We start from the raw sequence: 24653 nt of genomic DNA, 5'->3' as shown, positions 1-24653 counted from the left end.
AATACACTGATAAGTATCACACACTCTTAATCAAATCACCCCACCCCAAAAGCCCCACCTATGAACACATGAAGCTTTGTGGAGACATCTAGATATAAACCATAACAAGTGAGAGTATTAGGGAAAATAAACATTTGTGTGACAACTGCAGAGAGATTGTCTGCACTGTTATAAACACCAGATGTTAATACTATAAATACGAATCTGTGTATAAGAGAGATGTGTTTTTTAAAATGTACATGTAAACTGAATTCATTTATTTAAAACTACCAGATGAATATATCCATTGTTTTTATCCTCAGAGGCCGATAGAGTGGCTTTAAATCTGCACTATATCATTAAAATTTGTTTCTTTGAATTACATTTCCCTATTTCACACAGCTAGCATCTGTCATGCAAGCCACATATGGTGGCATGGTTAGCAAAGTGATAAAGAATTACAGTAGGCAGCAACCACTTGATTCAATTAGTCATCAATCATTTAAAACACATAAAGCTTTGTTTTGACTGCACTAGTGAGAGAAATAAATGTTGTTTCCTGTTAGGGCTCACAAATTGAAGATAGCCCTTGATCTTATTTCTTAATTGGAAACTCTCTCCACTTCTAGCAAAACTGCTGAGGCACCCCATCCACTCAAAGTTTCCCAAAGGTATTTTGTATTAGTGTATCTGTGATTCCCTCTGCTCCATCTCAGATCCTGTATGTACTCTCTTCCTATCATTGTGTGGAGGACCAGCTTAAACAGCAGGTCTTCCTAAAAGCCATCCCAAAAGTAGAGTAGAACTTCACCTGGGAGACACCTCAATCTCTTTATCAGAGTGGGCTGTGGCCATGTTCTCCTTGCATTCCCACCAGAAATGTGTGAATGCTGCTCTGGGCTAAGCATTACCCTAGGCAGGCATAGGGGATGCAAAAGGAATAAATTCTGTTTCCACATTGTTGAGGAGGCACAAATATATTTAAAAATCCAAATTATAATACATCTGAATTCAGTTACTTCTTTTTTATATACCTTACTTTATAGTAGATAACAGTTTTATAATATACAAAATTTATAGAAAGTTAAAATTGCTCTCTTTTCCAGAAGGAACCAGGGTTACCAGTTCCTGTATACCCTGTCAGGAACATTCCATGAGTGTAGTCAAGTGCATGCATGTGTGTGAGTGTGTAAAATTTTTACATTACAGGCACTGTAAAAAAGTAAAACAAGGTTCTGAAGCTTGCTTTTCCACTTATTTCTCATATTTTATCACTTGATTGGTACATAAAGAATCTTATTTGTTTTTAAATTTAACTATATGAGTATGATCAAAACAAATTATGAATATTTCAATTTTAAGAAGATATTACATTAAAAACACCCTGTCGGGCTGGGGATTTAACTCAGTGGTTCTGCCACCTGCCTCACAAGCACAAGGTTCTGAGTTCGATCCCTAGTACCAAAAAAAACCAAAAAACCAAAAACACCCTGTCATTAATCCGTTTCAAAATAATCCATCTTGCTCTGAGCACACTTAACCCATCACGCTTGGTACTTTCTCTAACACTTCTGGAAGTCCTTTTTTATGAGTGTCCATAATTGTTCTCCCTACTACCCTGATGTCCTGAATTGATTCAAACTGTTTATCTTGCATGGGCATTTTCATTTTGGAGAGGAGACAAAAGTTTTACTTTTGTAAAAGTATCCAGTGAATAATTCATTATTTACACCTTTCAATTGGATGGCACTCACCAGTAGAATTCACTGCATTCTTTATCACACTCATAAAGACAATCATGAATGATGGGATAAGTGTTCAAAGTGAGAGGAGAGTATTTTAAGGAGTATTAATGACAGTATGTCTTTTACTATAATAAATTTTTAAAACTTAAATATTCATCGTATATTTTGATCATCCTTTTTGTATCATTTCATTACAGGTATATACCATAATTTATATGACCAAACCCCAACTGAAACTATTTTGGTAGTTTCCAATCTCTTGAATTACAGTATTACAGTTAATAATCTTATACCTTCATCATACGTATCAGCATGTGATGTAAAATTGTTCTGATCTGAATTGCCTTGCAAAGTGTAAGAATGTCTGCTATTGGTGGTACACACTGTAATCACAACACTCTTAGAGACTGATGCAATAGGATCACAAGTTTGAGACAAGCCTGGGCAACTTAGCAAATCAGCAAGGCCCTATGTCAAAATTTAAAAATAAAAACAGAAATATTATTTTGAAGACCCCATGCTGCCTATTTTCTCCTACCTTTAGCAGCATAGTTCAGTTACTAAACTTTTCATCATTGCCAATGTGTTTTGGTTAAAAAGTAGTATCTCGGTTTAATTTGCAATTTCTTTATTATGAATGAGATAGATCTCTTTTATGGTCTTTTCAGATTTTTTACTTCACATATAATATATACACCTATTTATGGGGTCCAGTATGGTATTTGACAAGTCATTTGTATTTCTTTTTCTTTGAGTTTTCTGGACATATCCAAGGTTGTATAGTATGCTATTGTTTTACTGATTTGAGTAGCTCTATAAATCAAGAAAATTAGCCTTCTGTAAAGTGAGTTGCATATTTTCCCTTCAGTTAATAATTTGTGTTTTGAATTTGCCTTGAAGAAATTTGAGAGTTTTATGAAATTAAATTTATCAATCTCAGAATGAGTAAGATCTTTCAAATCATGATACAAAACACAGAAGCCATAACTGAAAGAGAAAACAAAGTGTACCTGTCTTTTCACATAGAAGAGAAAAAAGAAATTATGGTTGATTTGTTGGTTCATTTTTATTTCTTCATTCCACAGTACATAAATACTGGGACATATACTGAGACAAATTAGACTACTTTAAGCAGCAGCCAGCTGAGCCCAGAATAGTGGGCTGCACCTGTAACCCCAGCATTCAGGAGGCTGAGGAAAGAGGATGGTGAGTTCCAGGCTAGCCTACGTTAGTTGGTGAGTTCAAAGCCACATGGTGAGACCCTGCCTAAAAAAAACTAAAGGAAAAACGGCAGCGAGCTAATATTTACTGTTCTTATAATTAAGGTTGCAAAAAAAATTAACCTTTCAGTGCATAAATAAACAGGTTATATTGCATATGGACTTGGTAGGTCAAAAATCTGAATGGAACACAGCAGCAGTGGAATGTTCCTGCTCTGTGAAGTTTGAGACCTGCTGAGTCTCAAAGCCGGAGCCCATAATTATAGAATTACAAAAGCTGAGTCAAACAGGTGATGTTGGCAGTAGGCAGAGACATTGCTGGGACTCTTGTCCTGAACATCTCTATGGGGAATGGCAATGTGCTTCCTCACCTGACTGCCAGGTCCCGAGGATGAGTGTCACAGAGAGTCTGAATGAAGAGCTATGTGGTAAGATGCACACAGTCACTCCAACTAGACCTGGCCAGAGAAGAAAAGAGCCTGCCCAGGTTCAAAGAGGGAGAGAAGAGGCACACATCTTGATGGGGAAGGGCCAGGTTCTGGCAAAGCATATGTACCTAGAAATGTGGTGTTGGCCTTTTGGGAAATGCATCCTGACCCATATGTTCAGGAATCGGCTGAAGAGATCCTTAATCCAAAGAAGGTATCAGTCTACAGCACAACTCACCCAAGGAGCCCACTGAATTAGAAACTGTGTAGAGCACAGCTAAAGAATTAACCCTGCTTCAAGCTATAGGAAAGGTTCCTGAGCCACTTCTAGTGAGTTTCCTTTGTCAATTCCCTTGAGTGACACTGGTAGCAGCAAACTTATCCATGAGCTATTTTTCCTCTACAACATTTGATGGTGATTCTGTAAAACTAACTTTCTTTAATCAAATAATAGTGAAGACTGGATGAAAAAATTCTTGACAGCCTACTTGATTATGCCACTGACCACTTTGGTACAGTCAATGCTTGGTATAAAAATAAAAATTAAAAAACACAATTTACCAGGGTTGAAATGTGTGAATTACCTCTGGGTTTCAGTATTCATACTTATTTCTTTTGCTCTGATTAGCATCTCTAATAGTTAATTGTGGTATTAACCTGAATAAGAAATGCCTCACAGATTGTTTTAGCACAGATTTGGGTGTAACTGGATGACTGATTTACTGAAGATGGAAAACCCACCTAGGATGTGGATGGCACCAACCACAGGCTTGTGGCCTGGATGGAATAAAAGGGAAAGAAAGAAGTCTTCATTCTGCTTCTTCAGAGGAGTTCAAGTCTTCACTGTTGCCTCTTCGATGTTGGTCTCCATGCTTCCAGTGCACACTCTTCAGCTTTACAGCTCAGACTCTTTGGCTTCCTGGCATGGACTCCCATGGGACTCTGCAGTGAGTTCCAAGCCTTTGAATTTCAATTGGTTCCTCTGGCTCTCCGGTGAGCACTGGGCTTTTTTGCATTTTTCTACACCTGAGTCAGTAGGCAGTCACTGTAAAGATACCTTGCAAATTACACATATATATGTATTTTATATTAAATCTGTTCCTCTAGTGAACCCTGATGCATCATCATTTTTGACTAATCCCATTTTAAAATATAATTTTCTGTAAAGACTCAATTATTTCAGAAGGAACTTATCTTACTGAAGCTAATCAATTAATGCAGTGTTCTCTCGAATTGAAATCTACTGGCATGTTTTAATTAGAAAACACACACCAAAAAACAAAGCTGTTCATTTTTGACTGTGACTTTTAGCTCATCAGAGCTAAGTAGCACATTAAATATGAAAAGAGAAATCTCACAGATCCTAAATCGAGTAGCTAAGGTATAAAATCTATTTGGCCTTTTACCACTCTAGGTGAGAGTAGGGAATAACAAAACATATAGAGGCTAAGACAAAGATGTACCAAGGGAAATGATTTTAATTTAAATAGGGACATATAGATGGCACAAAAACTATACCTATGGAACATCAGTTTTAGAATTTGATGGAGAGTAGTCACCTGATGGGGCTAGCCAACTAGAAATTTGGAAAGAAAAATCATGACAATCATTCTGGACAATCCCTATAATGCAAGAGACAAGAAAGGACTAAAAGGATTAAACCTCTTATCTCAAAAGATAACTGACAATTGTTAGCCAGCTGTGGCAAAGGAGATTCAGGAAAATATACTCTTTGGCCTGTTCGGCACTGGGATGGGTCTATGCATGCACAGACAGAAGAGTACAGCAGAACAGCTATGAGGGGTGCCTATCTTCTAGGGCAAAGCTTTACAGGCTCCTTCTGGGTTTACTCAGCCTGTGAGTGGTGGCACCCTACAACACCCCACATCATCTGCACCTGGTCAGGGCTCACACTTTCCAAAGCATAAGTAATAGTGTAAAACAGCAAGCACCTAGGAAAAGGCAGTTTAATCATTGAAGGATTGGTCATTGAGTTCAGGCCATGAATTTATTAAATTATATGGCATAAATTCATGAAGTCTGGGTCAGACATAGAGAGGAGGAGATTCAAAGTGCAAACTCACTAATCTAAGAATGTGTGCTGAGCCACAGACTCCAACCCTTAAGTTTATGATTTAATTTCTAGTCCTCCTATATTATTTAGAGAAGGTGTTTTTCCACTTAATTTCCACCTTACTCCTTTTCAGATTGGCATAAAAACTTTGCACAATCTAAAGGATTCAAGAGAAACAATGAAAGGTAGAAGAAGAAGATGAGGCAGGGACAGGCAGCATGTTTTAAACGACATTTTAGCACAAAGAACGGTCTTGACATGAAGTGCACCTCTTGTTTCTCATCCAATATATATCCCTGCCATCAAGTCCTCTGAAAACATTAAGCTCTTCTTGAATTGTTTCAATATTTCAATGCTTTCTGGAAGGGCAGGTAGAATATGACTCTCTGACAGAACTGTCACTTGGACATTGCTAGCAGCCACCCAGTCATCTTTCACTACAGCCTCCCAGTAATGGAGGAGGATAATTGGATGCCATCCTTTCAGCTAGAAGAGAGCGCCTGACATCTGATTTTACATTTTGTGCCCCTTTCATAACAAAAGAGACCATTACCGAATCCCTTAGGCTGCCCTGAGCATGTTTTAAATCCGCTGGAAAACTTAACTAAATTACAGCTTTTTGCACTGATTCTGAGACCTATGTAATCCAAATCAATCCAAATGTTTCAGTTTTGTTTTATGATTAATGCTCAGCTCTGATCCTCAGTTTTATATCACGCCCTTGTTTCAAAGAATTTCTTCCCTACTGCAAGAGAGGTGCTGACAATTTCAAGTTGTTTTCTTATGTAGATGGGAAGATTAGGGAAAATAATATATTATTTCTGCATATGACACTTTGTTGGGCCTAACATCTTCCTAGTCTTCACACCGCATTTTATAGAGCAAAGCACATATCTATGGAAGATTTATCAGACACTGTTTGAGATTTTCCTATGTGTTTTATTTAATCGCTCATTTTAAAGTAATATCTCACATACATATAAAATACAGATTTTACGTGTAATATCTCATTTAGGTCTCACAACAACATCACAACACTTAAGTCTCACTATGAGTATATTTAAAACATCTTCATCCTACAAATGAGGACATGAAGGCTCAGAAAGGTTAAGTCACCTGTCTATGGTCACAAAGTTAGCAAGCCATGAAGCCTTTCACTACTGAGATGGACTGCTGTCAATGAACTGAAATATAGGACCATGAGCTGTTACTCCTGAGACAGAATTGGGCCCCATCAGGACCTGGTGGCAGAATTACTTTGCATGTCTGACTGCTATGCAGTGGAACAAACTGCCCTGACCAGGAAGAACACTTATCACTGACACTGCTTACACTTGCTTCTGTGTGGTAACAAAAACCACTCTGAGAAGCAAGCACTTACATTCTTGTTCTTAAATATGAATATGCCAAAATAAAACCTATAATTCCACATAAGTAACATGCACTAATAAAATTTTTAAATAAATAAAAATAAATCCTTACAGACCATGAACTCCCTTATTGCCAACTCCAGTGTGGAGGGCTCCTGTATCCCTAACAGCAATGCTGCTTCACAACTCTTATTCAGTTCCCTGCTCTCTTCAAAAGAGCATTTGTAGTATCATGTACCCTTTGTACCACTGTATTTTGGGGGAGTATGAGGCAGATAACCTATCCATTAGTTCCCCGGCCTTCTACTCTACAGGATCTGGCCCTGAGAAACTGTACCCAAGAAATAGCCTCACCCATGACACCCAGTATAGACACTCAGTTACCAGACTTTGAGCAGAGGCCAGGAAACAATGAAGCAATTGGGAATCTGTAGAATGAATAAGTGTGCAACAGAATTTAATCCTGTCCAACTGAGCTACCAACTAAATGAAGCACATGTGAGACAAACGGCCAACTGCAGGCCAGATTACACACTGGCGAGCAAATACAATGATTATTGTTCTAGTGTTCTAAACTGAAAAATTTGAGATAGTTATTATTTAACATAGCAAGTAGATAATTGAAATACCAGTAAATATGATGATTCTTGTTGCAATCAAAAAATTGATATACCAGAAAAATTTGGGATAGTTATTATTTAACATAGCAAGTAGATAATTGAAATATCAGTAAATATGATGATTCTTGTTGCAATCAAAAAATTGATATACCAGAATACTGGTCCTAAGGTTTTTAAACTCCAGGGTAAGGGACAGACTAATAATGGACAGACAATTAGATTACTGTGAGGTGAGTTCCATGGTAAGCTGTCACATGGTCCAATTGCAGCACTAATGGCTACCATATCCCAGATTAGTGATATCAGGAAAGTTCCCAAAAGAAAGGGTAACTGAAGAGAATCCTAAAGGAGATTAGGGATCTGTCATGAAGTGAAAATGGTAAGAGCCTTCTTCTGACTTCCTAGTGTATCTAAACCAGTCCCTTGCTCATAAAGAATGAGCAAAGGAATATATATATATATATATATATATTATATAATACAATTATGTATAATATAAAATAGAATACATAATAAAATGTATTTTATATATTTGTATATATACACAAAGGAATATATGAAAATATATATATTTGAAAGTCATCTAAGAATATAAGCAGATGAGACTGAAAAAAAAGTTAATAATGCATCTCCTTAAATGTATTTGTCTTTAGGTCTGAACTATGTAAGATCTTTACCCAAATCAAGACTTCTTCCCTAAGCAGAGAATCCCCTTCATTGACAAGACTGTGTGTTAACAGAATGCAGGTTGTAGTAAATCTCTATATATTGCACTATTAAATGCTTCTGTGTTCTCATTAGTCAGCATAGATTATCTCTGGGGAGAATTCTGAAGATGTCACTGTCAACTTGCAAGAGCTGGATATCTGCAAAGATTTTTAAATCAGAATCAAAACCATGGCTCACATTTATACCTTGGACCTTTGTATTTCAGGTTCAGTACCAGATCATTTTTTTTGTCCCTGTAAGGATATCACACTTCTCATTTGGTGTTGTTATTATTTTATTTTTATGTTTCAGTTTTATATTTCCTTGCACTTAATATAAAAAAATACAACAACAGCAAGAAGGTTAACAATATGACCACTGGAATGTCTGGTTGCAAGTCATAGTATGTTAACAACAGTGGACCAAAAAGAAAATGAAGGTCTGAGATGGTGTCTTATAAGGGTCTCTCTTAAAATATGTAGGTGAGAGGATCAAAGAAGGATACATTCTCCACACAAACAGGTTATTCTCAAGAAGAAAAGAAGTCATATCTAACAGCCCCTTCAAACACTTACAACTGAGAGTAAAGATCTCTTCCTGTGGTGGGGCTGAGTATGTGTTGCACATGACCAAAAGTTATTTTACTAGAGACATCTACACAGGGAGAGAAACCAGGAGTGAGAACAAGTGTTTCCCCACCAGGATTTTGCACTGTGTGTGTGTGTGTGTCTGTGTGTGTGTTTGTCTTCTCCTGTAACGCCACTGAGTCTTGGACCAAGCAGAAGAATGTTACCCTTTTGAGGAAGGAGAATCATAAACAGCAGTTCTCTCCTTCACTATATCAGGCAGCTCCCCTGCACTGTTACTACTTAGAGAATTTTTATAACATAGAAAGGACAAAGCCTTCAAAGACTCAAGATTGAGTTGCAACACTCTGAGAATTAAATCCTAAGGACCTGATGTCCTCAAGATTTCCGGTTGACTCACAGTTCTAATTATCTTCAGTCAGGCTGGGTCCTCCCAAAGCAGTGCTTAAGACAAGGATTCAAGTGGAAGGGCTCCTTTCAGAGATTTCCCTGGAGAAATCAGTCATGGAGAAGGGGAAGAAGGATGGAAAAGAGGAGGAAGTCAAGCAAACATGCAATTTTGGGTGAAGTCCAAAATCCAGCCTGATCCCACAGGGTCATTTGGGGACTCCTTAAATATAAAAATACGCATAAAGTCCAACTGTCACAGCTTAAACTTTGACTGGTTGAATGCCACAGCCTTTCAAAAAGCATACTAATAAATTATGTATATGCCACAGCCAGTTCCCAAAACACTTCTGCTCTACAGTCTTCCTAATTAAGTAAAACATTATTTTTATGAGATTGTACCATACCAATGTATGTGCTTGGATTATTATTGTAAAAACAAATTCTTTTAATAAATTTTAAATAGTTGCAAACTATAGAAAATAATAAAAAGAGTACAAAATTTTTCCTGAACCATCTGAACCTTTAATCCTGAGATTAATTCATTGATCTAATGCTTCAAGAATGCCCAATATTTCAGGGTATACTTCCTGAAAAAAATCTATATGACCACAACATAATCATTCAAATTTTGAAATTAACATTAATGTCATTACACTCTAGTCCTCAGAGCCTTTTAAGCTCCATCACCTGCCTAATAATATCCTATATTCTCATATAGGAAAAGGAATTGGTTTAGAATATTGCTTTTTTGTGTGTCTTTGGATTCCTTCAGTCTGGAACGGGTCTCAATTTCTGCTTGGCTCTTTGAAACTTTGAATACTTTTGAAGCAAACAAATCAGCTATTAATACAATGGCCCTCCTCAGTGTTTCTTAATCTCTTGCCAAATCCATGACTGTTCTTCCCCTGATTAAAACCCTTCAATATTTTACTGTCCTCCTGAAGTCAAAGTTCTAATTAGCATTGGAGGTATTGCATAGTCCTGCCACTATTGACCTCTCCTGCAGTGCCTCCCTCATTTCTGCATACATCACACTCTGGCTATGTTTGCCACCACCCGCCTCTGCCATGTACAGTGGGACCATGTCAATGAACTTCTGGGCCATTTGGCTTCTGAGTGGGTCCAAGAATGGAAGCTTCTGGAGATCAGGGTGAAGGACTGAATAACTCCGTGGGGTTTAATGCCTAAGCTCCTCTCTAAAAAGTCCCCTGGGCTCACATGTTCCTCCACCTCAGTTTATTTCCTCTCTCAAAGGAACCTGCTCTAATAGACTTTCTCCTCCTGATAACTGACAATTGTTCCTCCCTCTTATTCCTTTGGGGAATAAACAGCTTCCCTGATGATATTTGGCAAGGACCACTCTCTCATCGAGTGGTTTCCTTAAACACATTTATAAATTCTATCTATGTGGGAAAAACTCTTCTCAAATTATCCTAATTTCTGTGACATCTGTATTCCCTTGGCACTCTATCCAACCAACATAAAAATTTTGTTAACCAACAATCATGCTAAGTTTTACCTTGTTGTATGTCACTGAGTCTTTACATTGCTGCTTTTCCTGCCATTTTCCTCCTCAAATTTCAATGAAAACAATATTCTATTCTATGAAATTTTTCCCTGGTTGTTTTAAAAATTCAGATCTCTGTATATCCACTGGGAGTGCATAATACATTGTGTATTTTGTAAGCATGGTAGCCACATCTAATTTGGGCATGTGTGTATGTGTGTGTCCCTTCCAACATGGCATCTGCAGAAAAGCAATACATTTTTTTCACATAAATGAGCTGATGTATGATGTAGTAAATAAAGAAGTGTGACTTTTCAGATTAAACTGAAAGGAGCATCTTCCAGGCATCAGCTCAGTGAGCTACATAAATGTACAAATCCTAAACAAGAGATTAAAGAGAGAAAGAAGTACTAGCAGTACCTGATACTTTTCCCATAGCATAAACGACAACAAAGAATGAGCTCAAGAAATTGTTACCTGATTTTTTAGAGAAATGGCAATTCTGAGCAAGTACATCAACAACCTGGCAGTGCCACCAAAATGACCTTGTGGCCAATGATAAAAATAGATAAAAATTATTTCTCTTAATAAACTTAATGAGCAAGTAACTAAGAGACCCTGTTTTGGGTTTTGTTTTATTTTTTATGCTTTATGGGTAAAATAATGATTGTCAACAATTACCCAGGTTAACCTTCAACCATTTTGCTACTATTTCAAAATTGTACTGCATGGCAAAATTCACTGTAAACCATTGATCTCAGTCTTTATACAATAATATACACTTGATACTAATACTGATGGACATATTAATTTAATTGGCATTGATATAAAATTGAATTATGGAAAAATGCAAGATTGGAATCATAGTTTTAAAAAAGCAATGGACTAGAAATCAAGATTTCTGAGAGTATCCAATGATACTGTGAATAATATTGACATAATGTTTCACTAAACACACACAGAATATAATGTTCTTTGCTCCTCTGATGATTGGTATTCTCCTACCTTGGTGACCATGCAGGGAAGTCACTCTAAATCTGTACTGCCCAATATGGAAGCTTTTGGTCACTTGTGGCTAGTATTTACATTCTTTTCAACTTGGTTGAATTATAAAAACAAAATATATCCATCCTAAGTACAGCTGACTATTGAAAAACATACAAATTTATACTGTCCTATCACTGTCATCACAACCAATATAAAGAATATTTCCCTTAAATTCCCAAAAGCTCCTTGAGCTTTCACTACTTTGGTTGCTTAAATTTAAATAGATTTAGTCAGCACTTAGTGACATTACAATTCAGTTCCTCAACCCCACTAAGCACCTTTCAAGGGCCAGACAGCCAAGCTAAAGAGTTCTTCTGTGGAACAGAGCCATCATTAGAGAAAGTTCTATCAGACTTTGTTGTCACAAGTCTTCATTCTTTTCTCAAACAAGGGTTTGCATTTTAAAATGTGTTTTGAACACATGGAACAAGGAAAAAAATGTATTCTGTTTTCTCAACTCTTAGCGAGGGATTAGCCTTGGCTTCCCCTCAGTGCACCATGGCTTTCTGCATCAGGGTAATGCCATGACTTCCCTTCTCAGGCAATGGGTAACCTTTCCTGCCAATTCACTTCCTTTTCCCCAAAAGTGAAGCTTCTTTCATTTGTCGTGGCTTTCTGCAGTGTCCTCAGGGGGTGCCTCATCAATTTCTACTGCAGGACTCTCTTTTCTTGATTCTATGGTCAGTGGTTTCCTCTTGGTCAGGAATAGGATCCATCTATCACCTCCCCATGTTCCCTCTGCCCCATGACTGCCTGCCTTTCAGCTACCATTTTCCCTCTGTTCACACCCACAATCATTCAAGTGTCCTGTTGAAGGAATTGTCACTTCTTTTTCCTTCTGTGGCTCCTCCTTTTGAAAAAGTTTGGTTTGAGTCCTTCTTTAATGAACCATTAAAAAAATAACTTTATTGTTTCAGGTGCTACATTCGATCTGGTGCTAGACATTTGCTACTACACTGTTCCTAAGGATTTCACTGGAAAAGGTGGTAGGCTGTAAATGATGATGGCAGGAAGTGGCAGTGTGTTTGCTCCACTGGTCCAGTGAAAAACCTAAATAACTGAAGCTATAACTACTGAATGCTTGCAAAGCTTTCTCCTTTCTCCAGGCCAATTCCTTTGGCATTGTTTTTCACCTAAAGCAGATACTGAGAAAAACAAATTTATTCATTTATTGATGCAAATTATGTAGGTGACTATGATAGTACATTTTAGCTTCAATAGTCTCTATTATCTGTACTTCCAATCCATTGTAATATTATGTTTTCTCCTCACCACCAATATTCTATCATAAAGAGACCAATAACCTTAAAACTCACTCCAATTCTAAATCAAAGTTGGGAGCCATTAATCTATCTAAGGACTCACTGCTGCAATTCAAATTGGACATTAAAAACTTTTGTTGAGGTTTTGGAGGTTTGGGAAGAGCAATGCTAAAGCACACCATCACTGATTCAGTACTCAAGCACACCACTGAGTTTATATTTCTTCTATAGGTGAGATAACCATATCAATTATTCCCACAAATCTCTGTGTAGTGGTGTTTGTGTTGTAGGAGCTGAGAAGAGGGGTAGTACATGATATAGTCTTCATGACGTTTTAGAAGATTAATTTTTCAGTTTCTTAAGAACAAATCTAGGCCAACACAGTAAAAAGATCTTTTTTTAAAAGCACAAAATTAAAATAAAATTAAATTGAATTTTAAAAAGAAGCACAAAATTAGTACCCTGGATATCCACACAGTTGTTTTAAGACCACGTATGACATAAACACATTTTATAAATTTTAAATACTAAAGACAACATAAGGTAATGAAAAAGAAAAGTCAGTTCAGTTTGAGAGGAAAGAAAAGAACTTCCATCTCATAAGTGTGCTGTGATGAAAATAGTGTCTACTACTCCTTAGTTTTTTTACTTCACAAAATACAAAGCAATAAGATATCTGGTGTTACTATTATTTATTTACTATGAATTTTATCACTTTATATCTAACCTACTTTCAAAAATATTTAAATAGCTATTAAGTAAAATAGTGAAAAGCAATTCTAAGACTATTATGAAACAAAAATATTTCAGGAAGATATGCATGAACTGCATTATGAGATTATTACTGTCATATGTAAAATTTAATTCCGGGCATCTCAGAAGTCAGAATTGATATATAAGATTAAAAATGTAGGTAATAAGAAATACAAATCCGAGAAAGATATCATTCCTGTTTTCTAAAAGCTTACAAGCAATGAGAAAAAATAAAGAAACAGTAAAATTATGCTATGATATCAAGGGCAGAGGCAAGAGGTTGTTCTTGGAAAGGGGCAGAGACATATATTATAAACTCAAGGAAACATGACTGATAAGTCTATAGATAAATTTATAAGGGTGAGAAAGGATACTAGAGATAATTAATTGCAAAAACTTTTCACATTCTTCCTAACTAACAAATGAAGTTTTCTGCTGTTGCTAAAAGTGGACTAATTGCTTCAGGGTCAGTAGAAAATGTTTACAATGGCTAATGGAATATAATAGATTTTTATTGTATAACTGAAGTTGTTAGTTAATTAATAAAAAATAAAGACAGCTAATTTTTCTCTCAAAATATTACAAGAAAATATTCTCTAATAATCTTTTAGATCAGAAGCTATTTGATAGGCCAAGCAATTTCTATTAGTAATTCTGTGTAGACAGTTTTGTTTATTAAATATACATTAGAGGAAATGATTTTTCTCCCTTTAGAGTCTAGACTTAAGGCACTGCAGACTGATTCTTTTAAATATATGGAAACTAGCTATGTTTATTTTATGAGTTAGGAAGTCTCACAACTCTCAAGGCCCATATCCAATTTGTATCTCTAAAATGACTTTTTATAAACCAGAATAAACATATCATCTCTTCTTTGCAAACCATAGGCTATTTATCCAGAACAAATAAATGTATTTGAACATGTTAATTTAGTGTGGTTTTAAAATACATGGCTGGGTTTTGTACATAGAGTTTGTATTCATCATTAAAATAAAATGGAAAGTATATATTCCATTTTAACCCATCCAGCTCACTTGCTTTTTTCCTTGCCCATGTTTTTTCACTAGCTAGTTTTTTAATTTAAAAAATCAGATTATTATAATAGGAAGTACCAAAATATGTCCTGGTTTACATGGGATTTTAATATAACCATCAAGAGGGAAATAAAATTAGAACCTTATTTAATCCATATTAAAAATAAATTCCATGGCCAGGGATTTATCTCAGTGGTTCTGCTGCCTGCTTTACAAGCACAAGGTCCCGAGTTCAATCCCCAGTACCAAAAAAAAAAAATTTAAAATAAATTCCATATGTATTTAAAATTTTAGAAATGTACAAAATAAGACAACAAATCATTTCAAATAAAATTAAAGAGAATAAATTAGTGGTTAGGAAAACATTTTAAACTTAAATAATAAACCAGGACGATGTCAAAGAGTACAGGATTTTCCAAAAAAAAGTGTATGTGACATGATACTGTAAACAAAAAGAAATATAATAAACAGAAATTTCTGCAGTACATTAAGACAAAGGTTGATATCTATAATATATAACAAGTGCCAATAAATTTACAGGAAAAAGATGAAAAATTCCACAGAAAAATGAACAAAGAATGTAGGAATAGACATTTCCAAAAAAAGCAAATCTAAATAGTAAATAAATATGAAAAAGTGCTTAATAGTAATAAGATCCAAACTAAAATCACCATGAGTTAATATTTCTCACCCATCAGATCCATAAATATTAAATTTCTGTTTGACAAAACAATGAATTTAAAATTCTGAGTCTTTTTTTACTTTTAAAAAGGGACTTCAAGCAAACTCTTTAATAAAATAGGGTGGTCTAGGAGGAAATTATTTAGTATGGCAATTAAGCAAATACAAACTGCATTATTTTGGAAGTTCATTTTCCTGAGATGTATTGTGATAAGACTCATTTAGGATCTTCTTTGTCTCCCACAGTGTATGTTCATTTGGGCTCCAAGCGGAGTTTTGCATCTACCTTTGGCCAGTGTTTTTGAATAGCCTTTTGGATAGTGCTTTTGTTTAGCTTCATTACTGCTCCATAATGTGGCCACACGGAAGCTTCTCATAGCATTGCCAAGGCACCTTACTAAGGTGAGTACTGGCAGCCCTGGCTGGATTCCAGCTGGCTATAGCTTTTTGGATCTGGGACTTCTGTGGCTGTCCACACTGGATTCTTGTGACAAATTCTGTTTAGATGTGGTGACATACCAGTTGTCTTTCCAGTGATATACATTTAGTCTTTGATTAAGAAAGTTCAAGGAGGAGAACAAAGGCAGTTACATTCCCTTTTGGGAGATTCAGTCTGTGGAACTACTAAAATATGGAAGATCCATATGTATTGAAAGGAAAGATGATTACAAAATGTTATGTTAAAAAACAAGTTGCGGGCCAGGGATTTAGCTCAGTGGTGCCACTGCCTGCCTCACAATTGCAAGGTCCTGAGTTTGATCCCCAGTACCAAAAAACAAAACAAACAAAGCAACAAGTTGCATAACATGGCACAATAAAACTTGTTTTCATAAACCAATAAAAGTTGAACACATGCATATATGTGTTTACATAGTGAACAAAAATATTTTGGAAAATACACAACACTAAGGTAGTCACTTCCAGAGAAGAGTAGTTATCTTTCATTTTATGTTAGATGAATACAGGTATCATTTGAATTTTTGAATAAATATACATAATTATTTTAAAAACACAAATTTTAATAGACATAAAATTCTTTAAAACCTAGAATAATCTATTTTATGTATTGATAATTTCCATGAAAATTTATTTTTCTATACTCGAATAAATCTAAATTCTCTTCTTCATTGGTGTACAGATGTATCCAATACATGATGTATAACTCCTTCTACTTCTGCCTTTATTTTTGTTGCAACTTCAAACTTCAGATTCAGATATCCTTAAGAAAACATAATCTGGTTGGCAAAGATGCCTATCTTGGCAATGATGATGACCAGCGGCAGCATTTGGTAGTTTGGGAGCGATACAAAACTCTAAGTATTGTCTCAGACTTACTGGGTCAAAATCTGCATTTAGAGGACTCACTTGCACATTAGGTTGAGAAGCACTATTCTAGAATACTCATTCTATACAAGAATCTTATTTTTATTCAGATCACATGTTTATAGGAAGAGCCGGGAGGTGGCAGGAAGGACAAAAAATTAGGAAGCTAAAGTCTTTGATTCATCCCATTCATTGTAAGGTTTATGCCTCCAACCATTCCTTTATATGAAATTATCACAGGACAGGTAAAAACTCTGAAGATCATAAATCTTCAAACAGTTCATAACAGCACTCCTGGTCAGATTGAAAACAGCATGATCCTCTATGGTTTCTGACACTTGAATGAAAAGTGGCTATTAAAAGATATGCTACACATGAAATGTGTTGTTTCTATAAATATTTATTTATTCACATTCAAAGGAAAGGTCAGAGAGTGAAAGTCAGGGTGAAAAAAAATATGGTCAGAGTGAAATCTAAGTATTATTGGGCTGTGAAATGAAAAAAGAAAAATACACATATCAGAAGCACTGTTTGCTGAGTGTATTCAAAGTAGGAAATACATTGAAATAAAATTTAAAAACAAGGACATTTTAACAAGAGTTATTGGCACTGTCACTTCATTCATTTATTCTTTGTCAATTGATTCATACCCCACTATATTAAAAAATCTAAATAATGTGGCTGTCGATGTAGACACTGATAGAAGATTTTGGAATAACTGGAAGAATAAATGCAAGCCTCTTGTGAATACTGAAAATTACATTTCCTGTAGTATTACAGTTTAGATATCCTGAAAACCCTTCTCAATAAAGCAAATATAAATTCTGAACTAAATATAATATATGTACTTTTAAATTCAAAGCTATATGGTGAAACATAGTGAAATGCCTATGGTCCTAAAGCCAAGAGCACATTGCAACATAGCATGAGAACTGCAGCTGCACAGTCATGGGGAAACTTGGTTTCAATAACCTAGAGTCTTGGGTCTTGCTGTGCGTAGGAGGGTAGGTGACAAAACCATACAAAGTGAAAGTTTAAAGCTGATATCTCTATACCAAATCAGTACACTCAGAAAGCTATATCCTTAGAGGAAGCATCAAATTTAAAGTCATGCACAAGGAGGAAATTAGTAAGAATTATATCTGGGCTCTAGGGCATATGGGGAGTTAGTTTCCTATAAGACATGATTATGGACCAGAAGTCAAAGTTATTGGAGCTCAAGTTAATCTCCCTGGATTTTCTGAGATACTAGAAATTAGAATAAGGAATTCTTGATTTAAAGATATCCCTAGAATCTGGCCAAATCAAACTAAAATCCTCCTTGTTGAAAAATAAATTAACACTCAATTAGGGGTAGAAGAGTCCTACAAAGAAAGTCTTCTGACAATATGACTCAGCATATTGAAAGCAGAAATACCAATTATTACACCATTATATATAGATAATCAAGTAAATATATTTAAAATGATCAGAGACATGAAAAGGGAAAAGGATAAATTACAATGAAAAAATAAATAAGTTTAAAGCGAATAGGATATCTAAAAATAAATCATAATTATTAAAATAAAAATTAGAAACTAAATTAGATGAATTAAACATTAGATCAGACATAGTCAGAGAAAATTATTGACCTGGATGAGTTTATTAAAAATATACCCCAAAAACATAAAATGGGAGAAACTATCGCTTCTCAGCCTTTTGGTTAAGATCAAGTGTAAAATGAGAGAAACTAAACAAGAAAGGCTGAGATTCTAACAAAAACATAGTAGGAATTGGAAAGGAATAGAATAGATAGAATGTGGGTGCTTGGGCTCAGAAAATGGTACTCCAAAATGTGACACTTAGACAACATAAGTACATTGAATTAAAGGAAATTGAAAAACCTTAGGAGCTGCCTAAGAATCAAGGTCTCTCTGAGCTTCCCTTGTTTCTTACCATGGAGTAAAGGAGGAGGATTTTCTCTGAAGTTCTTTTACCTACTTGAAGACTGAATCTCCCAAAAGGGAATGTAACTGCCTTTGTTCTCCTCCTTGAACTTTCTTAATCAAAGACTAAATGTATATCACTGGAAAGACAACTGGTATGTCACCACATCTAAACAGAATTTGTCACAAGCTACTTTCTTATGTAGTCTGAATTCCTTTTCTTAAAAGAATAATTTACAAAATATCATGTATTATGCTTCAAATACCTGGCCCTGCCCTTGAGTTTTGCTACAGGTTCTCACATTAGTAAATTTGTGTGCTTTCTTCCTGTCAATGCAAGACCTTAGAATACTTAATACTGATTATTATCCCCTATCACTTTTGTTATAGTTAGTAACTAGCTCCACCTTGTATTTATATACCTCAAATTAGAGGCTGCTATTATTTTTATAGCATTACTATCTTATATCGTTACTTTGGTTAACATGTCTTCTTCACAAGTTTTTCTGTAATTTCTTCCTTTCTTCTATGTTCATGTTTTTTTCTATCCAAAATGCATAGCATGTATAGCTTGTATCACCTTACAAACAGAAGCTAAATAGGAAATTGTTATTGGTAAATTCAGTGCTTATTTTAATTCTTTTGTCCTGACACCTGAAAAATATTTTAGCAGAGTATAAAGTAGTATTTTGCAGCTCTATTCTCTCAACTCTCTATTTTTACTCTTCCATTGCAAAAAGTCTGCTATTCATTATTATTCCTTTATAATAATTTAAAATCTTTCCCTTAAAATAGTTTCTATAATTTGAAATTCACTAGTTATAGACCAATTTGTACAGATGAGGATGTATTTTTACTTATACAAGTTCTTTGGGTCTCTAGAATGAGAAAAATAATTCTTTTTTTTTTTAGATAAACTGATGAATTGTTAGGAATTAATTTAATTTGTACAGGTGATCATGAAATATTAGGTGGTTTGATTTTCTTAAATCTGGTACCAGACCATAACTTCAAAAGTGTTAATGTTGAAAGGTAGTGCAAAACTGTCTATTAACAAAACTGTTTAATAATGTTGAGAAACAGCCTGAAATACTTTTTCTTTTATAGATACCTTTCTAAATCCATTCTCGATGCATTCTCTCCCCCTTTCAGAGAATCAGTTGTGCAGACTGATGAGGTGAAAAATCAATTTCTTTAAAAAAAAAAAAAGTAGAGCCTATTTGCAAACATGCAAAAGAATTTTACGTAAGGTGTTACTGCAGAACTAGCTTAAAGGGAATACAACTGAGGGACAGAATATACCTTTACTTCTACAAATATAGGTCCTTTCCCCCACTTTCTGGAAGAAATACGTTGTTTAGGGCATAGGCTATAAAACGGCATACAGTGCAAAGACAAGAAAACAAAGAGTTTGTAAATCCTTTGTATTTCCAGCCGGTGAGACAATATATTTGAGTGCTGAGGTTACCTCTAGCGGCAAAACCAGAGCCAGCTATTAAGCAGCCAGAATGCAACAGTAATTGAATACATGACCATTTCTCTTTTAGCACGTTCTTTGTTCTCCTCTTCTAGAAGTTGTAGACGTCTATTTAGTTTAATTATCTGTCGTCTTAATGAAGCTGCATCCACAACATTCATGTCATCTGCCGCTCCTTCAACTGTTGGATCTATATTTGAAATGCCATACCTGATTTTGTCATGATGAAGATTAGAAGTGGCGGCGGCAGACCCACCACGCAACACAGGTATAGAATCATTTCTGACCAGCTGTCCATTTTGGCGAACAGCATTTTCACTCATAGAGCGCTCTCTTTTTAGCCTGCCAACTGCACGGATCTGTTCATCATTTTGAGGGGTTGGAGGAGGTCTTTCTAAGTCCAGAAAATCTAGTGGTCTTTCACTTAGTGTAAATACACGAGGTGGTGTTTTTAGTGCCAGAGGCTTTAAAGGAGTTGACTGAATAAGGTCAAGATCTGCTGGTCTTGAAAATGAAATGTCTTCATTATTTCCTGCTACAAAAATCCTCCCTGGAACTTGCATTATTACACTAGCATTCGGAACTCCTTGGAATCCTTGTTCCAGGTCAGCATTTGGTGGTGCTACTTTTAATTTTTCCGGGACCCTCACTCGCTAACTAATACCTTCGGTGTATTCCATTTCATACTGAATTCGACTAATTTCTGCCATCTCAGCAGCAGTGGGAGAAGGAAACGCTGCCACACTAACCAAATGTGTACCAAGTACCGCTTGCTGTTGGCACTGTTTCTGTGCTTCATATTAAATCCTTAACTTGCTTCACTGTGCATGGGCTGGACTTGGAGCCACTGGTGTCCCCCTGGGCCCTCAGCAGTGTCCCGCAGAGGGCCGCCGCCCACCGGCTCCCGGGGAGCTCTCAGAGGCCGTTCGTTGGCCGAGCGCCTGCAGTGGACAACCCGGGCAAGGAACCCTCGGAGCGGCCTGCAGCGGGCCGGGACAGACGTGGAACGTCCGGGACTGGCCCCTCCGGAATGAGGAAAATAATTCTTATCTCAACTTTAGAAATTTCTCAGGTACTATTTTTAAGAATATTGCCTTTTTCCTGTACAGAAATTTTAGTTTTCACCCTGAAGTTCTAGTAATAGTCTATTGAAACAAATTAACAATTGACAGGGGAAAATGAATGCTAAGCTGCCCACCCAAAAAATTACAAGAGAGAATTTAATCGTATTTCTTAATTGTTGTCTAGGTATTGTTACAATTATTAAATGATTATTTGACTCGAGTCACAAAAGTTATTAAATGTTCTTTATCTCCTTAAGTATTTAAACCAATGATCACAAACAAAATGACTGTTGACATAAGACAACTCAGGAAAACAAGCAAAGTAGTGTTGGAATATGATGATAAACAGGAACTGTCTATATCAGGACTAAAATAGGCAACAATGAATGTCAAGGAGAACTGGAGAGCCCCAGGCCCACCTCAAGGAAGCAATGGCTACTTAGCACTAGCTTATTGCTATCATGAATAAATGCAGGCCAACTGGAGCCAGATCTTTTCCAAGAAAAATCAATAATCAGAAATTAACACAAAATTGCCAGATTTGTAAATATTGAAAACAGATTCAATTTTTTAAAGTACTCTATGAATCAATACCAGGTGGATTAATCTGTTTATCCATCAGTGGGTTGCAAATTGTGGTATGTAATATTTGTACAAAGTTAATAGAAAGGAATTGTGAGTTTATTCTTCCAATTCCATCCTTGTACCTTTTACGCTAAATAATTCATTTTTTTTACTTAAGTGTGTGTGATATACACATATACATATGTAATATACATTGAGAGTGCCAACATTTTTCACCAGAGTGGTACATTTATTCAAAATAATTGACTGCCATAAACATCTCCTTTGCTCTACTTGTTCATTCCTCTCCTCTCCATAGCTCCTTGCAATCATCTATTCTTTTATGGCCTCTATAGTTTTCTCTTTTCTATAATATCATATAGTTGGAGTCATATAATATGCATATTTTAAGATACAATATGTACATTTTAATCTTAAACTATCTATTTCTTTTTAACACTGAAAAATTGTCCAATTGTCTGGATGCGCCACAATGTATACATACACTAACCTAATGAAGTATATCTTGTTTACTTCCAAGTTTTCATAATCATGAATAAAAATGCTATATACAGCTAGAGGCAGGTTTTTGTGCAGACATAAGTTTTAGTGTGATTGCTGAGGGTATCCACGTGCAGCAGTGTTTATAGTGCAATTGCTGAAACCATTGGCAGAAATATATATGTTGTATTTTGTGAAAAGCTGTCTCTCAAAGTGGCTTTCCAATTTTGTGTTCCTATTAGTAATGAATGAGGGTTCTGTTGCTCCAAACCCTTTTCAGCACTTAGTGTTGCCAATGTTTAGGGTTTTGGTCTTTGGAAAAGGTTTGTTGTGGTACAGTTTTAATTTGTAATTTCCTAATGACATGATGTTAAGCATATTTTCACATGCTTATTTACAATATGTGTGTATCCTGTTGAATAAGCTATCCATATCATTTGCCCATTTTTATTGAGATTTAAGAGTTCTTTGTTTACTTTCCATAAATGTCCTTTATCAGAAATATCCTTTGAAAATATATTTTTCCAGTCTATGGCTTGTTTTATCATTCTCTTGAACTTTTTTGTTTTGAAGATCTGTTCTCTATCTGCTGGTCCATAGAGTCAGCTATTGAATGATCATTTCAAATGCAGCATTCTGGGATGGGAGTATAGCTCAGTGATATAATACATGCTTAGCATCGAGAAGCCCTGTGTTTAATCTCCAACACCCAAAAAACTGTGACATTCTTATTTCAGATATTAAAAACTGTGTTATTCCCTTATGTTATCAAAAATGTACCATAATTCTTATTAAACTGATCTTATAGAACCTATTATATATTTTAAAAAGAATGGTAGAAAATCTGGTTATTGTTCTTAAACATATTGAGTATTCCCTGGCAGGCATGGTGATGCACAGGTGTAATCCCAGCACTCTGAGAGGCTGGAGTAGCAGGATTTCAAGCTTGAGCTCAGCCTAGGCAACTAAGTGACTTAGTGAGATTCACCTAAAATGTACCAATAAAAGAATTTAAGAAAAAAAAAAAAGAAAGAAAAAGGGCCCAAGATGTAGCTCAGTGCAAAAGGCCCTGTATTCAATCCCCATTACCACATAAGAGATAAGGAGAGATGAGAAAGAGAGAGAGAGAACATTCAAACCACACCACAAAGTGAGCAGTTATTCTGATCTTTATTTTAATTTGTAATTTCCAATATCTGCTAGGCCAATAGCTATCAGGGAAAATATTTCCTATCAAAATCAAAGGGTGAACACATACCCAGTATAGTTTTAAAAAGATCTAGCCTTTACAATAACTCCTGTAAAATATATTCTATTCTTTGCTTTATAATAAGAAAACTATAGCATGGAGATGTTAATTGACTCAACCAAGTCTCCTTGTAAGGGGAACAGTTACTCTTCTATTTCAGTCAGCCTTACTTTAGAACTTCTGTGCTTAACCAGTGTGGAAATGTGTTTTTTGTAACAATGCAAGTTCAGGCCTCTGAACAGTATGCCTATATGACTGTTCAGGTAAATGATCTATGTTCTTTAATTTTTCTTATACACCCAAGTTGTACCTTGAATCACTTAAATAAAAGTTAAATATAATAAAGTAGATATTTTAAGCAATTAAATATGAACATCTTGTATTACTATACCAAAGGTAATATTTGATAAAGTTGAATAGAGAATGTCATAGATAATAATTATTACCTTCCATTAGAGAAGCTTAGTTTCTAAATCCTGGGAGTTGTTTTTAAACTGGAAGGCACTTCTTTTGTAACAAAAATTGAGAGATGTAAAGTTCATTTCTTGGCCTTCACAAAGTTCTGCCAGATGTTCCAGGGAATACAGAAAGAGGCAAATGCATAGGGAGACAGGATAGAGCTGGCAATTATGTCAGGCTTGACTCTGAGAAAACATTGGGTATTTCAACATTACAAAAAGCTGTACAAATAAGAACAAGATGTGGAATTATGGAAATACAGTAGATGAAGATGCTTCATTTGATATTTGAATTTTAGTACAATTTGGAGACTGACACTTTTGTCACTCATATTACAGTCTTTGACTCAGGAAATTGCTCAATATTGTACTGATGGCATGGAAGAGATAAACATGGAATGTAGAGTTTAAAACACAGAATCTGGATGACAATTGAAGATGAATTGGTATGAACTGGATGGATATGGTTTCACTAATCCCTTAAGGAGACTGGATGATGGTTACTGTTTATCTATCATGAGAAAGAGAAAAGCAGCATTTGACATTCAGAGTTAGTTTGGTGCTATCAAGTTTGCCCTTGTTATTCTCCTGTTGAATATAATTCATAGAACATCAGCATCAGACAAAGGCATACTCTATAATTATGATGGATCAAGACAATAACAAGACCACTCCACAATCATATAT

At 35.5% G+C, this 24653-nt stretch overlaps 1 pseudogene across 1 annotated transcript; it reads right to left on the bottom strand.

The window, feature by feature from the left end:
• Positions 1 to 20076: 20076 nt before the first annotated feature.
• On the bottom strand, positions 20077 to 23267 carry LOC147825128 (mitochondrial fission factor pseudogene; annotated as a pseudogene). The gene has a single exon (XR_015441345.1). The product of XR_015441345.1 is annotated as a mitochondrial fission factor pseudogene (transcript).
• Between the last annotated feature and the right edge of the window lie 1386 nt (positions 23268 to 24653).

The sequence above is a fragment of the Heterocephalus glaber genome, unplaced genomic scaffold (assembly GCF_053883595.1).
Source record: "Heterocephalus glaber isolate CG9 unplaced genomic scaffold, H.glaber_assembly_v1.0 deba00001509, whole genome shotgun sequence".
In the NCBI taxonomy this organism is placed as follows: domain Eukaryota; kingdom Metazoa; phylum Chordata; class Mammalia; order Rodentia; family Bathyergidae; genus Heterocephalus; species Heterocephalus glaber.
This window is presented reverse-complemented; position numbering and strand designations above follow the sequence as displayed.